We start from the raw sequence: 16,250 nt of genomic DNA on the forward strand, positions 1-16,250 counted from the left end.
ATCTTAATAATGATTTGTATCAGTATCATCAAAATCAGAGTTCAGTTTTGTGTCTGTGCTACCCAGGGACCCTTTCTGAAGGGCTCAGAGCCTTGAAGCTGTGCTACACTCCAGATATAGGGCTCAGAGGGGGATCAAAGTTAGGAGTTGTAGGAAGTGTCATGACGCAAACATTTGAAGATGGTGCTCAGCTGTGCTTTTCGAGAGTTGTTTCAACAATCTTCCCTAAGAAACTGAGCAAAACTGAATGCGTTCCTCACTTCCATTGTTTATTTTGTCTTTATACCTAAACAGCTCTGCTAATTCTTGAGGAATTATTCCAGACTTGGAATTAATGAGATACATTATCACTGCACCTTGCCAGCCAAGATAACTTAAAATGCACTAGGTCAGGTTCCAGAAGCATTCAAACTGTGATAGCATGAAACTCCACAGGGACTAATTTATCATGCTTCTTAACAGATTATATTAAACCAAACAAACCACCATGCTTCCAGCATCTCGCTGGCTTCCAATACCCATTTCAAGCTGTTCAGATAGCACTGCCTCAGCAGCTGCAATGCAGACGTAACCTGAGAGTGCCGATTCTTAAAATTTAATGTATTATAAATAGTCAGCGGATCTAAATATTAGCTGAATTACAGATAAAAGGTAATACTTATTATAAGCTTATCATGAAGCCAACTTTTAAAATGAGACTCAAACCCCTTGAAGTCTTTCACATTGACTTAGTTGGGTTTAAAAACTTTACTCCTAACTGAAAAGACAGTATGTGCAAGAGATTAATGGATATACATGAGTGTATTGACCAATGACTGGTCATTAAATCATCAACAATAGGTTGAAACACTGAATTGATTTATAAAGCTAGAGGGTTTATGGTTGTTTATAACATTTGCTGAAGCTATAATGAGTAAATATAAAGGACTAAAGATGCCTCTGAAATTACCTGAGGTATACTGCTGATTTAAAAGAGAAAATTAGAATGTAGTTTTCAGTAAGTATAGTAATCAAGGTTGATATTAACATGATATATCTAAGTATGTGTGAGAAAAGGACTGACAATGATAATTATTACCATTGAAGATTATTTTGATTAAATGATGCTTAAGTAATTAAACATAATTATTTGAAACCTGTTTCCAACATTAGCTTGTTTGATTAAAATGTCACATAGAAATAACAAGGTCCTGTATTAAATAAACCATGATTTCAATATTACGACCAAATCTTGTCTCCAGAACAAAGAATAAGGAGATTATTTCATTAATTTCTGTTCTTGCATGTTGAATTAATCAAAGCTGATTGTTTTCTTTGAACTTTCCCTGTTATTCGGTGCATAAGCAGTACAAGAGAAGGAGTGGCCACAGCTCCAGGGGAAGCCCAGGCTGGGGCGGACAAGGCGAGCCCAAGCCCTGCCCTCACCTCCCCCTCTCCTCTCTGCTCCACTTACCCCTTCTGGCTGGGGCTCCTTGCTCCCCGCCAGGCAGCCGTGGGGTACTTTGCTCTCACTCACCACCCTCTCTCACGTCCGGCACCTTCTGCTTCATGGTGGACACAGCGCAGGTCAACGGTAAGATGCTCCCAAAATCTGTGGCTCCAGCAGCGCTGGGGCGTCTTCTGCAGATGCCTCTGGGGCAGCGGGACGAGGTGAGTTTGCAGCCACGGACGAAGGCCGTTGGACCCCACAGCTCCCTTACGGCCAGGGGACGCGGGGCCGACAGCCCTGCAGCTCGCTGGGGCTGGGTGAGGGCCCAGGCCCAGCCCCTGAAGGGAGGTGGCAGCCCTTTCCCTCCCGCCGCCCCTCATCCTCTGCGCTCACTTGGCCGGCCTGCCTCCCCCTGCCCCGCAGCCCTTCTGACACCCACCGTGATGCCACCACCGCCCGCTGCTGCTGTGCCACGGCCACCGCCCACCTGCCGCTCGCTGTGACACGGCCACCGGCCGCTGCGCGACTGCTGCTCGCTGTGACGTGGCCATCGCGGTCCTTCCTGCTCACCTTCGCTATCTGCACCGGCGATGAAGCGTGCGTGCTGTGGCACAAGCACGAGGTGTGTCCATCGGCGCGGGGTTGTCCCAAGCCGGCGGCGGCTGCTCCTGGAGCGGGAGAAGGCGGTGCTGGGAAGGGCACGGGGGTGCCTCCAGCCTTTCGTTCTCACAGCGCTGAGCTGGTACGGGGGCAGCGGGGATAGAAACCGCTGTTTGTATGGAGGTTGCTGCCTCCCTGGAGCAAAGGAGAGGCGGGCTGAATTCATGGCAAGGCATTTTAATTGCTTTCCTACATTTAGACACCTAAATTTAGTGGTATGCAGTGTGGTGCTGAAAGATGTCATGAGGGATTCTTGTGCTCTGTGCTCTAGTGGTCACGATTCATCTGAACTGTTTTAGAGCTCTGTGTCAGGATGGGATGAATCCGGGCCTAGAAATGTTGGGTTTTGTTTGTACTTTAGCACTAGAGATGAGCCTTTATTTTGATAAATGGAGCATTTCATCTTGCAACTTAAAATTATATGAATGAATGTTGAATAGCTTATTGCATTATACATATCCTGTAGAAACTCCTGAAGACATAATGACTGCCAAATTGCAGTCACTTGCAGACACTTGTCATTGATAGGACAGACAGAATGAAATCTGTTTGATATTTTTAGTCTAAATGTATCAAAAGTGAAAAAAAATAAAAGCCACATTTTTTCATTGCATTTTCAGGCGAGAAATTCCTCAAAACCAGTTCTACTGGGCAAATCTTTTTTTCTCCCCCCCCCCCCCCCCAACTGATCAGCATTCTGTCCCTTCACTTTCCCTCTCTCACAGTCATCAAAAATTTCCTGAGCAGTTGTAAGGGACTAGGAAATAGAATAGCAGAGTCTGGTTATTGTTTAAATTAATACCTTAGAATATTAAAAGCTCCACTTTGAACAAAAAACTAAGGTTCCAGTTGTAAAAGAAAAAATTTATCGCCATATGGACAGGCGAGCTGAAGTCTTACCAGTACATCCTACAGAGTTTTGGCTAGAGTAATTACATAACTAGTACCTATTATAACAAGAAAAAACTATAAATTAATGCAGAGAAATGCAAGCAATTGGTATGATGCTTGCAATGAGGAAAAAAGTAGAACAGATAATTCAGATTTTTTTTTAGCTAAAATTTATCTTTAAATCTTAAAAATTATATTAAGATAGTATATATAGTTCAGACATACATAGAATAAGTTAGAGGTAACACTGAAATGATAAACTTGGAGCAAAGACAACTGTGCAGAAGAATCTATGGTGATGCAGTCATCAGGCTACAACGGTGCCACTCTAAAAGTGAGTTTCCTCATTTCCAGTTCGTGACTATGACAGGCCACAGTACTGAAAATTAAGAGGAGGCTGTGCTCACAACAGTTGGAGTTCTTCCAGAGTAACCTTTAGAGTTTTTGAAATGAGTACAGTCATTTTTGTAAGTGCTCATTCATTTTTCATATGCCCAGTCTGTCTTCCATTCTGCATTTAAATGTATTACACTTGCACTTTTAATGGATATCTAAGATTTTAATGGCATTTCAGTCAACCGCACTTTGTATTTCCCCCAAAAAGGAATGATTCATTAGGAGCTGAACCCAGTCTTCTTTTTTGTTCTAGATAGTAAGAAGACAGCCTGGAGGTATATTGTATTAATTCCTAATATAAACGAACTTAGATGACTGTAGAGCAAAATGATTATTTATGCTGAATAAGAAAACAGGCATAGTAGAGAAAATGTGAAATGGAAGGGGACAGAACAGAAAATACGTTTCTGCAAACTAGGGAATGAGATAGGGTAGAAAGTTGTAGAAAGTTTACATAAAGAAATGTAATCAAATTATAAGCACTGTTTTTTTTCAGATACCATAAGCAGAATAGGATTTCATACCACCTTACTCAGAGCTTTATAAATGCAACAGAAAAAACAAACAGAGGTGAATGATCAGTTCAGTAGACTGACAAATGAAACAATTAAAACTTTGTAGGTGCATTCTTTAATTTGCTGACTCCAGTTACAGCCACTACAGGAGCTGTCTGAGTGCTGATATCCCCAGGAATAAAACTTGATTTTTTTAAAAAATACATTTCAGAGTGTATTTCATCAGCTTTTTGGTAGAGCAGACTTAATAACAGAGATGTGCGCATGCCATGGTAGATCAGCATGCAGAACTTTAATTACAGCTATGTCAATTTTAGGCCCTCAAATCTTGTTAAAAACACCATTATATCAGAAAAGCTTGATTTCATCAATTGTGTAGCTATTCCTTTACGTTCTGGAATGCATTTCTTAAAGATGACACCATTTATCTCCATTTTCTAGTTCATCAACATGTCTCAGAATTTTTTTTAATAACCTCAAATGCATAACATCATATCTTAAAATCCTGTGTTATGTGTTTTGTGCCAGCAAAGAAATTAAAAAGCATGAGCTTTCATATGTAATCATCAGGGTAAAAGTGGGTAAACATTTCCATTAAATGCTTGTACAGGTTTAGACTTCTAATGAACAAAATGCTTCTTTTTTCATCTTCCTTTCATGTCCTAAACACTTATAATCCAATAATTTTCATTTTAAAGGCTGCAACTTTTTGAAAAGCAAAGCTAGACCCCATTTTAGTAGCAGCTTATTTCAAAACATGTCTAAAGGAAACCTCTCTTGGAGATAGAATTGTAAAAAGCTGACATGTACCCAGGAATGTAAAGAAACTTTGTCTTTGCTGAGCATGGGTTTCCCCGATATGAGTTCAGATTAGTGGGCCAGCAGGCATTTGCCTGCGTAAATGATAACAGAAATAGAAGTTGACCATTTAGATCAGTAATAGTATTTTCCTAAGAAATTTTACAATGTCGGTCATCACACTAAGACTAGGGCTTCCACTGCAAGAATTGATTGCCTTCAAGGTGACTAAGTGATAACAGAGAAAAAGGAGATGGCAGAAGTTCAAGTTATTGAACAGTTAGTTTAATCTTCTAAACTGAAAATTGAAAACATCTCCATTTTCAGTTTCATTACAATGTAAGAAATAAGGGCAAGAAAGTTTAGAGCTTTTTCTTGCCTGTCACTCAGCCAGATCAACAATTAGAGAAACAGTCACATGGTCTGATTTTCCAAAGAGTCCCACTCAGTCATGCGAGTTAATCATCTTGCCTAGGAACACCGGGAAATAGAGCCATTTCATTTCTATGCCTTATTAGAAGCTGCAGTTTAACATAGGCAGGATTAGCCTGAGGTATGTGGCCTACTCATACAGGTAAACTGGGCAACACGCAGGTCACTCAAATCACTTGGCCAACACACAGGATTTATATAACATTCTCCGTATCCCTTGGTTAACACATCCTTTAGGCTGCGTCAGAGGCCAAGTTTCCTTTCCACCCACAACACGTAATGTCTACCACGTCCCTTAGGCATTATGCAGTATGTGCTGTGGAGAGTATCCATACCTGCTGTAAGGAGAGGTAGTCACACTGTGCTTGACTCAACAGCTCCAAACTATCCTATCAACCCTTGAGAAAACATTGCTCAGCTATTGTCAACCAGACAAAACAACCAAGCTACAAGATACCTAATGCCACTTGCCACTAAGTTAAATGGTATAGACAACTAGATCAAGTCCAGGCAGCCTAAAAGGAATAGTCAGGATGCAGTGTCCTGCTCCATGTCTGAAATGTTGGAGTTGTTTTGGTATTTCATTGTCATATTACATTTTGTTCTTTGTCAACTCATTGTCTTCCATCTATAGTACCCACTCTCCTTTTTCTCCACACTAAATAACTACCTATTCTGCAGAAACACTTAGTTGAGAGATGTACATTGTTGTATCTAACTCTTCATAAGTCTCAATTAGAGACTTCTCACTGATGTCACTAGGAGTTGGACTGAGCTGTACGAGCAGATCTAAGGCTAGCTCTTTGAGAGCAGGTATTTTTACTTCCCAAGGGTTCCTTCTCTATTCACAAAATTGAACAATTCAATCTTGAAAACGTGCCTTTTCTTTCCAGATAAATTATTGAATCTGTACACAAAATAGTTCTGAGAAAGTAATCATTTTAGATAATGCCGATGATAAATGAACAGTGTGCTACTGATAACTACACTGGAAAAAACTGAGTTGCAGAATTTCCTCTTTTGTAGCAAGTGGTTTGAATGCTTCTGGATTTCACTTCGTAACTGTGAAACTCCTGTCACCCACATATGTGTGAAGAAGAGTGACTCATTGATTCACCAGTTAAAAAAATATAAATGTATAAATAAAACATAAATAAAATGTAAATTGTTATGGAAAGAACTTTTAAAAAAGAGTATATTCAAATTCCTATATAGCTTGCCATTGACAAGTAGCTGCATAACAACCTTAGAAAGTATTGTCACAGTTTATGATGCTTAGTGCTCAAAGGTTTGTAGGCAGCCAAAGAGGGAGCGAATCAGCTGGGTTATGGGTACATACCATTTGAATTACAAAATTCTTCCCTCAAATAGATAAAAAGAAAGAAGAATATTTTTTCAAATATTAACATTATTTTGGCTTTATCTCTAGCAAACAGAAAGAATAAGGAAAGTATGTTCATTTGCAATGTGACTTAAAAAAAACCCAAACCCTAAATTATTCTTTAAACTTGAGAACATAGTTTAAAAGAACTGGCATACCTGATCAATCCAGAGATGCATCTTCCAGAATATCTTGTCTCTGATAAAAGCCAACTGTAGATATGAAGGGGAAAAGTATTAAAAACTTCCGCCAGAAGTATTACAACTTCTGACAATTAGACTACTCATAAGCTCAGGCATACTGCAGAAATGAAGTTGAATTAATAAAGGCACATTTGTGACTCCTGAGTTGAGGGGAGGGAGGAAACTGGAAAAGTGTATCAGTACATGACAGTGTGCTGAAAGAATACATTTGAGAGAAGTCAGCTGTGCACTAATAACACATTAGCACTGCTGTTTAAAAGTTTTATCCACGAAGGAGAAGCTGGTCAATAGCCATTTTGACTAATTTTTTTTGAGTTAATGCTGAGACTTGTCTATTTTGGAGGACTCCTTTCCCAGGGAAAAACAAACACACACATCAAAAAAGCCTCTTGATTCCCTCCAGAACTTAAGTAAACCCAATATAGACTGTAGCAATACTTGTACCTTGACTGAGAATCCACAGAGAAAAGTAAAGATACCTAAGCTACTTACAGCTGTCAAGCAGAGAAAGTAATTTTTCTGCTCTCTATTAAGTTGGGAAAGGGAACATGCTACTGGGGTTAAAAAGTAGATGCTATCCTGCAAAATTACTCCCTCTGCCTAGCACACTAACAGCAACAATGAAAACAAAAGCTATTGAAAGAAAAAAGAAAGAATGAACTTGCTTTTTGACATCATATGGAACTCCACAAAGATAAAGGGAATGTGCATGGCAACGGGAGGACGTTTCTTCACAGTTTCCCCAGGCTTTTTAACCCAACATGAACAATGCACTGAATACTTGCATTTTGGGTGGGAATTTGTATATGGAAAAGTAAAGATGCCTCAGACACTGTGCATTGCCAGAAAAAGCAATTGGTTCCTGGTTTTCCCATGTAATTTGGAAGGAAGGAAGATGAGGAGAGACAAAGAGATGTATTTTCTCTGCAGCCATCTTTTTTTCAGTGGTGTGCCATAAAAGTGTTAACTGGAAATACATAGTCTATGTATTAAACACAAATATATGTGTCGTGGTTTAACCCCAGCCAGCAACTAAGCACCACGCAGCCGCTCACTCACTCCCCCCCCACCCAGTGGGATGGGGGAGAAAATCAGGAAAAGAAGTAAAACTCCTGGGTTGAGATAAGAATGGTTTAATAGAACAGAAAAGAAGAAACTAATAATGATAATGATAACACTAATAAAATGACATCAGTAGTAATAAAAGGATTGAAATGTACAAATGATGCGCAGGGCAATTGCTCACCACCCGCCGACCGACACCCAGACAGTCCCCGAGCGGCGATTCCCTGCCCCCCCCTTCCCAGTTCCTAAACTGGATGGGACGTCACATGGTATGGAATACACTGTTGGCCAGTTTGGGTCAGGTGCCCTGGCTGGGCATGAGAAGCTGAAAAATCCTTGACTATAGTCTAAACACTACTGAGCAACAGCTGAAAACATCAGTGTTATCAACATTCTTCTCCTACTGAACTCAAAACATAGCACTGTACCAGCTACTAGGAAGACAGTTAACTCTATCCCAGCTGAAACCAGGACAATATGAGTGCAAAAAAACCACCCTATTGAAGAGCTTATTGTTGCCTTCCATGCTGAAAGTGAAGAAAATTAAAGGGTGAAAGGATACTTCTTCACATATAGCCCCCTTCTTCCAAACATCAGTTGAACTTTTTGCTGTTGATAGAAACAAACATTCATTTCTCCATACATTCTCAGAAAGTTTTTCTGTTGTCCTCTGCAATATTCTGAGCACATTTCTGTGGAAGCTGGCATTTATTTATTCAGATGAACACATATTAAAAGTCTCCTATCAGAAGTCATAACTGCTTCTCTGGAATTATACTGCCTGCTGCTTGACTAAAGACTTCTTGATGCATTCAGGCCTGATGGTGGGTAAAAGAAGTGGGTGATGGACATCTGCTGAAAACTTGGCACTGGCACCTTCTTCAGCCACCAGTACCACAGAGCATCTGACTGAGTGGGCTGGAAGCACCAGTCTTTATAGCTATCCATCCATCAACCACTGCTGCAGTAACACTACTCTTCCTTCTCAGCTTCAGGACAAGAATACCATTACAAAAATTCTCAAGTTTATGCAAAAGGCATGGAGAACCTTCTAACCTACCCTCCTCAGCACCAGGATTATGTCAGAAGCACCATTTAACACAGTGTTGTTGCCTAGCAATATGTTGTCTTGATTTTAGCCACCACTCTGTCTTTCAAACCTTTTTTGAACAGGTTAATTCCCATTTAACTATTCCCATTATGCTCTGCCTCTGTAACAGTTGTTACACAAATCTGTTATCCATTGGTGTTGACAAGACCCAGGACTTTAGCCACTCATCTGTGCTTTGTCCAAGATACTATTTTGTCCGGGAGCGGGGGGGCATTCAGGACCTATACATACAAACTGTAGTGTGAGTCATTGTGCATATTAATAACATTGATTTCTGCCACACCTGAGCCAATGGCTTGGGAGAGATACATACTCAGATGTTTGGTTGCCAGCCCATCCCTCAGTGATCAGGCAAGAAATTATGGACAGAAGGAATATATGGCAGGAGCCATAGTGAATTAAATAGGCAGGAGCAGCAGTGAATGAAATAAAGCATGAATACATTGGCATCGGCGATGGAGAATCTTCTTCCACCTGAGAAGTGTGAATAATAAGCACATCTTTTCAGATCAAAAAGTTCTTAGAGCGCTATTTCAGAGGCAGCAAATGGTCCACCAATCTGGTGGTTCAAGAGGCATTCTACTGCTGCACAAATGGGAAATATTCTCATTCCCCACTGAATTAATTCATTCATACCTGGAATTATCCATCATATCCCAGGAAAATAGCTCTCCCTGAAGAAGCCATCTGCATGGGGCGTAATAATGCCTGCCTGTTAGCCTGTATTTGCTTCCCAGATCTCATGCTGCAAAATGTCTGCCTCAGTGTTTCTTCTCAGCAATCCCCCATGACAGCTTTTTTTTTTTGGTACACGGATTCCTGAAAGAATGTCCTTGAAGGGGTGGATGCAACAAAAGCATAATCCCCAAAACAGCCAAATATGGAACTGTAGGGAGAAAAAAGTCTTTCAAGAGCAAATTTTATAGCTTTTCCAGGTAATTTGAAATTCATGGATGAACAATATAAACAACTGGAAATTGGTCCAGGTGCACACACTAATAGACTCATTTGCTGAGAAAGTGATACTGCATGCGGGCATAGATTTACCTATGAAACTAGAAGAACTTAAAAGTCTCTTACCATGCCTAGAACCTCTCACCCCTAGCACTAACTGCTAATTAATCCCTCAGTTAATTGTCTTTCTTTAGATTTGTTCCAAAATATATAAATAATACTAGCTTAAATATAACACAGGAAGATATTACTACAAAAAGAATGTCATCAAAAAAAAGAAAGCAACCTGGGATCTTGAACTCTCTCTGAATATATCTTGTCATTCACTTCCACAGAATGAGCCACTCCAAATGTGCTAATTTATCCAGGCACCTATGCCAATTTCTAAGAATTAATCCTAACATACCTCCCATCCTTAAGGATTAATCTTATTGTAGATTAGTGCTCAACAATACTTTATCTTGTACTTCATTTATATCAGCTTGATTCTTTGAGTGATATATTCCAGAATGTAGGTCCTTAAGGAGAAACCTCTAATAAAACAGCCTTAGGTTTGGGGGCTTTTTTCCTGCTTTTTCTTTAGATATTGCTTTAACTTAGAAATTACTTCTTACACATCACCACCTAATATATCCAGTGCAGTATGTCTTTCCATTTCCAGATGCTTCGGAGACAGATCCTTGTTCTATACTTGTGTTTATGGGGTTACCTGCCTTTTGGAAAAATCACCTCCCCCTCTTTTTTTTTTTTTTACTTAGTTGTTTGTCTGCTTGAATCATCTCTTGGCTTTTTCCTTCAAGCTATCTAATGTTAGGTAAAAATTACTGCTACAGTTACATAAAAGTAATTGTTCTCACTACTAATTCACATTGTACTGTATTTGAGGGGCTACTGTAGCTCCAAATCCCCAGTCAGAGAGGGTCCTGAGACCAGCATCACTGTGTCCCCCTGCAGAGCCCAGCCGTGTCTCCAGCCAGGCCATATCCTGCGCTAGAGAATACTTATTTTGGTATGCAGCTCATATGGCCAGGAAAACTGGCCATACCAGGTTGCAGTCTGTCTTTCATCCCATTAAGTCAATTTCATTCATTTTGGTGCATATTCTTTGTAAATGGGGTAGATACCATGCTGGGTTTACTGGCAAAGTCAAAAGTATAAACTAATTATTTTGGTTATTCATTATCCTGCTGAGACTAATGTTATGAAGAACAAAAGGCAGAACTTAATAAATTAGCTGGCAATGCTAATCTGGTGTGAGTTCTGAGCATTACTCAGGAAATATAAGCACTATGAAAAGATCTAGTGAAATTAGAAATGCTGTCTGGTAATAACAACAATAGAAAAAGGGACTTGCTCTCTGATTACCAGACATGAATTTGGGAAATTTGGCTTCCAAAGCACCGTGACTTTGCAGTTCATTGCATTCTCAATGACTCATATTATGAATATGTCCTTTTAATCGCTCTTTGTTGTCTTGACCCTTATTATAAGACAATCATTCATGCTTTCAAGATAGGGGTTATCCTTGTGTTCACAGAGTACTGCCTTAATCTAAGAAGACTTGTTGTACCCAAATTCTAGCAGATAATGAGAATCCAAGTGACGAGCACAGCTAGAGAGACTAATAATCCAGAGTGGGAGAGAGAATCCTCTCAAAATGCAAAACAGAGCTGACAGAAAGAACAAATTAAAGGAAGATTTATGTTGATCACCATAGGGTTAGACTTTTCAATTTCTCTATTACATTGATATCTCAGGTTTAGTATCATACTGTGGGATCATCATAAACATACACCTGACATAAACTGCCCTGACTGTACTTCCTATGGGGAAGTGTTAGGATCTGTAAAATGGACAGTCCTTTCCACTTCCCATCAGAGCTACGTATAGGATGTGTACAAGTCAACATGTGATACATCTTACAGAGGCACTAAGCCTTAGGAGAGCTTTCAGCGTGTTCAGAACATGTTGTAGCTGACAGAATGCATTCAAAATACTAAGCACTAAACACTCAGGTTATACATTCAATTTTCATGTTCCCTGAGACTTCAGAAGTCCCACTCCAACTGATTTCCATACTCATATCAATACCAGTGTGAGTTGAATCCATCTCATTCTCTGTTTAAAAGCTACTACAAACCCCAGATTTATATAGCTACTTTGAATTCTCAATATAATGGGAAATTATTTATGTACATATTGAACAGATCAAATTTACTGACTTAAAAGCCTTACTAGTCTATACTGACATGGACTTAACACAGTCAATCAAAATTGCACGTAAAGTGTCAAGTTACGACGTTAGCTTATTGCTTTGTTCTGGTTTCCTTTAGTGTTGACTAGTCTTAGAAATGGTTAAAAGGTCAAAAAGTACTGAATACTAAAGAACTTTGAGAAAGCTTCTCACCTTGTTAGTGAAAAAGATGTTAAAAGTTCAAAGCAAAAGAGACCATGAACTTATGGAAGAGCAGGCACCAGCAAGCCTAAAAAGTCTGAGTTAATCATAAAAGCAGAGAAGAGGAAGACTTACTTTTTGGATTTCTTATAGACATGTATTAAATCTTACCTAACTGATGTTATCCAAGAATAAGAAAATAAGAATGTCTAGTCTTTTTGCTTAGCACCACTTTCCCTAAAAAAAGAGTCCTTTCCACCTAGACCTGGAAGAAGTCATAGCACATGCATTTACCCCCATGGGGTTTTTTAAATCAAAAATGAAAAGTAGGCAGAAACCTTGCTAACACTTCAGATCTTAGCTTCTGATAACCTTCTAACTTATTAACACTAAACTAATAAAATCCAGCTAAAGTTTGGGTTGTCTGAACACAGTTTTCTCTAGCACAGACTACATAACAGGAGTTTGACATGTTCCGCTGTCAACTCTGTCCATTGTATAGAGGCAAAAGTAGCAAATTATGAAATATGTTGTCTTATATTATGAAAGCTCGAGAGCTGTAATAACAAACCCTGACTACTAGACTTTAGCACTGACCTTTCTAATCTTTTCACAGGCATGACTGTCTAAAGGTATATATTATGTATACTTATTGTAACATCATGACAATGAAGCAAACACAAAGATCACCAAGTGTCAAAACAATTCATTTTTATGCAAAACATGCTCACATACGAATTTTACTGTCATGAATTAAAATTATGCAAGCATATTAATTAATGCTAACACTGATTCATCAACATTGCAGTAAGAGGGTGTGCAAAGATGTATTTATGATCTTCTAACATATTAGCCAGTAAAGTGTTTTTTTCCAAAATGCAGTCTTGCACAACTTGGCAAACAAACACAAGGGTAATTTTGCTTATGATTATATTGAATTTTTTTCGCTGAATGTTAATGAATTTTAAATTGTCTCTGTTAATTTTACTTTTTAATTACGGCACAATATGAACTTACTGGAGCTGATTAAAAATTGATTCACCCATTCTTTAGTGAAAGATCTAGTCCCAAATTCCTAAATTAGAATAGGCTTATTTAAAGTGCAATTTAAACTTTAAAGAGAGAAAGTATAGAGAGTCATTTTAAATAGTTTTAAATTCTTAAGTAGTTCTTCTTACTATTTTTCATATGATGTATGGATCATCATCAGGTAAAAGGATCAGGTAAAACAGAATGTCCTTTCACTAAAAATCCTGATTACATAATGTTTTAATTTTTGTGTATGTGGCTACATATTTCATAAACAAATAAGCATGGTACTGCCAATACAATCTTTCTTCAAGTATTAATGGTTTCAGGCTGGCCTTCCAAGAAAAAGAGAAATCATTATATAGAGTTTATTTCTGGTTATATATGTCAGTGCTAAAGTAGAGTGGTCAAATGGCACATAGAGGAAATCCTTATTACAGGAAGTACAAATCAGAAATCTTGCAGTGTAACTCTACTGGGAGAACCCAAAACATAACGTAGCAACCACTGCTGTGAAAGTATTTTGAGAGATAAATATATTTAATGTTCTACTGACATGGATTTACAAAGCATTGAAGCAAGGAACAAGAAGAATGAGACTTCATATCTGTAACTAGTCCACATGTTACCATCATGCTATGTACAAAACATAAGTGAAAAAAAGGTGTTCAACTTGGTTTCAAGAGAAACTTGTGTTTGAACCTCTCTGAAGAGAGGCACTAGCAGTTACATATAAAACCTTAATCATGAATCCACAAAAATAACTCGAAAGTTCCTCACAGTGGGAAACACTACGTCCTTTTATTAGGTAACCAGTGCAATAAAATAGAAGGAGCAGGGTAGAAAGTTTAAAGGCAGCTTGAAGACAGAATGACAGATACCAAAACTCATCCTTGGGATAAGCTGTGAGCTGACTCACCCATCTTATAAGGTTTGGAGCACAGGTTCATATAACTGTGGTTCATCTGCAGCTGTTTCCTCAAAACCACTTAGAGACACTGGAGACTCCTGCAAAATTCAGTTTCAGAATTTCTGCTAAGATTTGGGGTTCCATTTGAAAACATTGAGGCTAATATTTCTACCTTAATACCATAAAAAGCCAGGTTAGAAAATACAACTGAAGCATAAGATATAAATGAACAAAGCAGTCCTTAGTTCTTTGCTTTTCCTCAGAGGTTTGCGCTAGAGTGAGAACTGCGTAAGGGTTATTCCCTCTTCAAAGACAACTTCATTCCAAATCACACTTTGTACACGTTTCTTTGTATAATGTAGTATTGTAACCCTGGCGTCACAGCATAGTGCTGCTGCACATTTCTTTCCACACTATTTTTCCTTCATTTGTGGCCAAATATTCAGCTTTGCAATTACTACTGCGCATTGTTCTTATATACAGGTTAATGAAGAATCTCTCCTAGGGAGCTTATCATTCCTATGGGGCTGAGCTTTCCAAAGAAAATACCCTGGATATTTTTGAGGGTCCTCTCCCAAGACACATTAAATAATTTACACTTGAAATAGACAAAGATTCCATGTCACTGCTTTCCTGTCCATGTAGAAGCCAGCCTTCAGAATACCAGACATATGCTGCGCCTTGGCAAAGAGTTGACACTGGCATCAGGACAAGACATTCATGCAGAAAAACCCAGGGAAAACAGTATAACGTTATGTGCTTGAACAGTAATGCTGTATATTACTCCTCCTGCTTCCAAGTGCCAAGTTCTGTTTACCTTCATTAAATAAATTTTACTATCCATGAAAGCAGATGAAATATATATATATATGTATGTATGTATAATGAGCTGTTACCAATTTTGCCAGTCAATGGTCTGATATGAGCTTAAATAATTTAGTAGATGTAAAATAAATTTTGAATTTATATGCCTTTTATTTCAATATCTACAATACTGAATGTTTAAGAAATTATCATAAATCTCTGCATTTAAAATTTTGGATAACCAGTTATATTTTCTGCTTATAATACAGAGTTCCTTCTGTTCTGTGTAGTACATTTAACAGGAAGCCAATTTGGGTGTTTTTATCTTTGCTTGGCCACATATAGTGCACAAGATATGTGTTTTGGAGAAATTAGGTCTATTCATAACCACCGCTCCACATATACTTTGTTTACTTTCTTATATATACACTCTCCTAAGTGGGACATAAACACATGGAGAGTCACTAGGATGCCTCCTGTCATGGTGTATTTTGTCTGTTTGTATTGGATGGGATGTTTATATCAGGTCTAATAAGTAACCAATGCTTTTACAGCTACAAACACTTATTTTTTTAATTTAGACTTCTGGAAGAACTGACCATTCAAGATTCCATAGAGTTGTCCAAAAATATTTTTTAAAAGCATGTTGTATAATTTATGTATAATATATTATGGCTTCAGAGTGTCTGTAAGTAATTACATTACTCTATTTGCATGTCTGATAAATTTTCCTGACTGCTATTTACAAGTGGTCCCTTTACAGAGGAGCCTTCTACTGAAACCTCTAGAAGAAATGTCTGTTTGGTGACTATGGAGCAGTGAGGTAGGAGTTAACTATGCAGGCAGGGTGTGTGTGTACATGTATATTTGTATGCATATACGTACATAGATTCACACACATACATTGGCATATATTTTGTTATATATATACATACACACACACTTATATAGATACATGTATTTTATATACCACTGGCTGGCAGAGTGGAATTTGAAAATGGGAAGAAATCAATGTCAATATGGATCTGTGGATCTGCTGCAGGTTTTTGATTTCTATTCTCAGATTTTTACAATCAATTCAGGAAAGTTTCTAAAAACATGTCTGGAATTTATGCATCCATTTCACTCACTGATATTCATTGGGGTTTAGAGGACTAACTCCATGAAGCTCCATGGAAAAATCCCTCTGCTAGGGTTCATACAAGGCTGTTCTTCTAAAGAAATCCCAGCAGTGAGCTTAATAATGTCTTGGCCAAGGGGTAGATCTCTTCAAAGCT

General features: G+C 38.4%; 1 long non-coding RNA gene across 1 annotated transcript; it reads right to left on the reverse strand.

Moving 5' to 3' along the window:
• Window positions 1-2,173: 2,173 nt before the first annotated feature.
• On the reverse strand, window positions 2,174-14,349 carry LOC142044577 (uncharacterized). The gene is made up of 3 exons (XR_012654368.1): window positions 14,179-14,349; window positions 6,661-6,714; window positions 2,174-2,224 (listed from the first exon to the last, which is right to left on the reverse strand). It is a non-coding gene; the product is annotated as an uncharacterized LOC142044577 (long non-coding RNA).
• Between the last annotated feature and the right edge of the window lie 1,901 nt (window positions 14,350-16,250).

This window comes from Buteo buteo, chromosome 24 (assembly GCF_964188355.1).
Source record: "Buteo buteo chromosome 24, bButBut1.hap1.1, whole genome shotgun sequence".
Classification (NCBI taxonomy): Eukaryota; Metazoa; Chordata; class Aves; order Accipitriformes; family Accipitridae; genus Buteo; species Buteo buteo.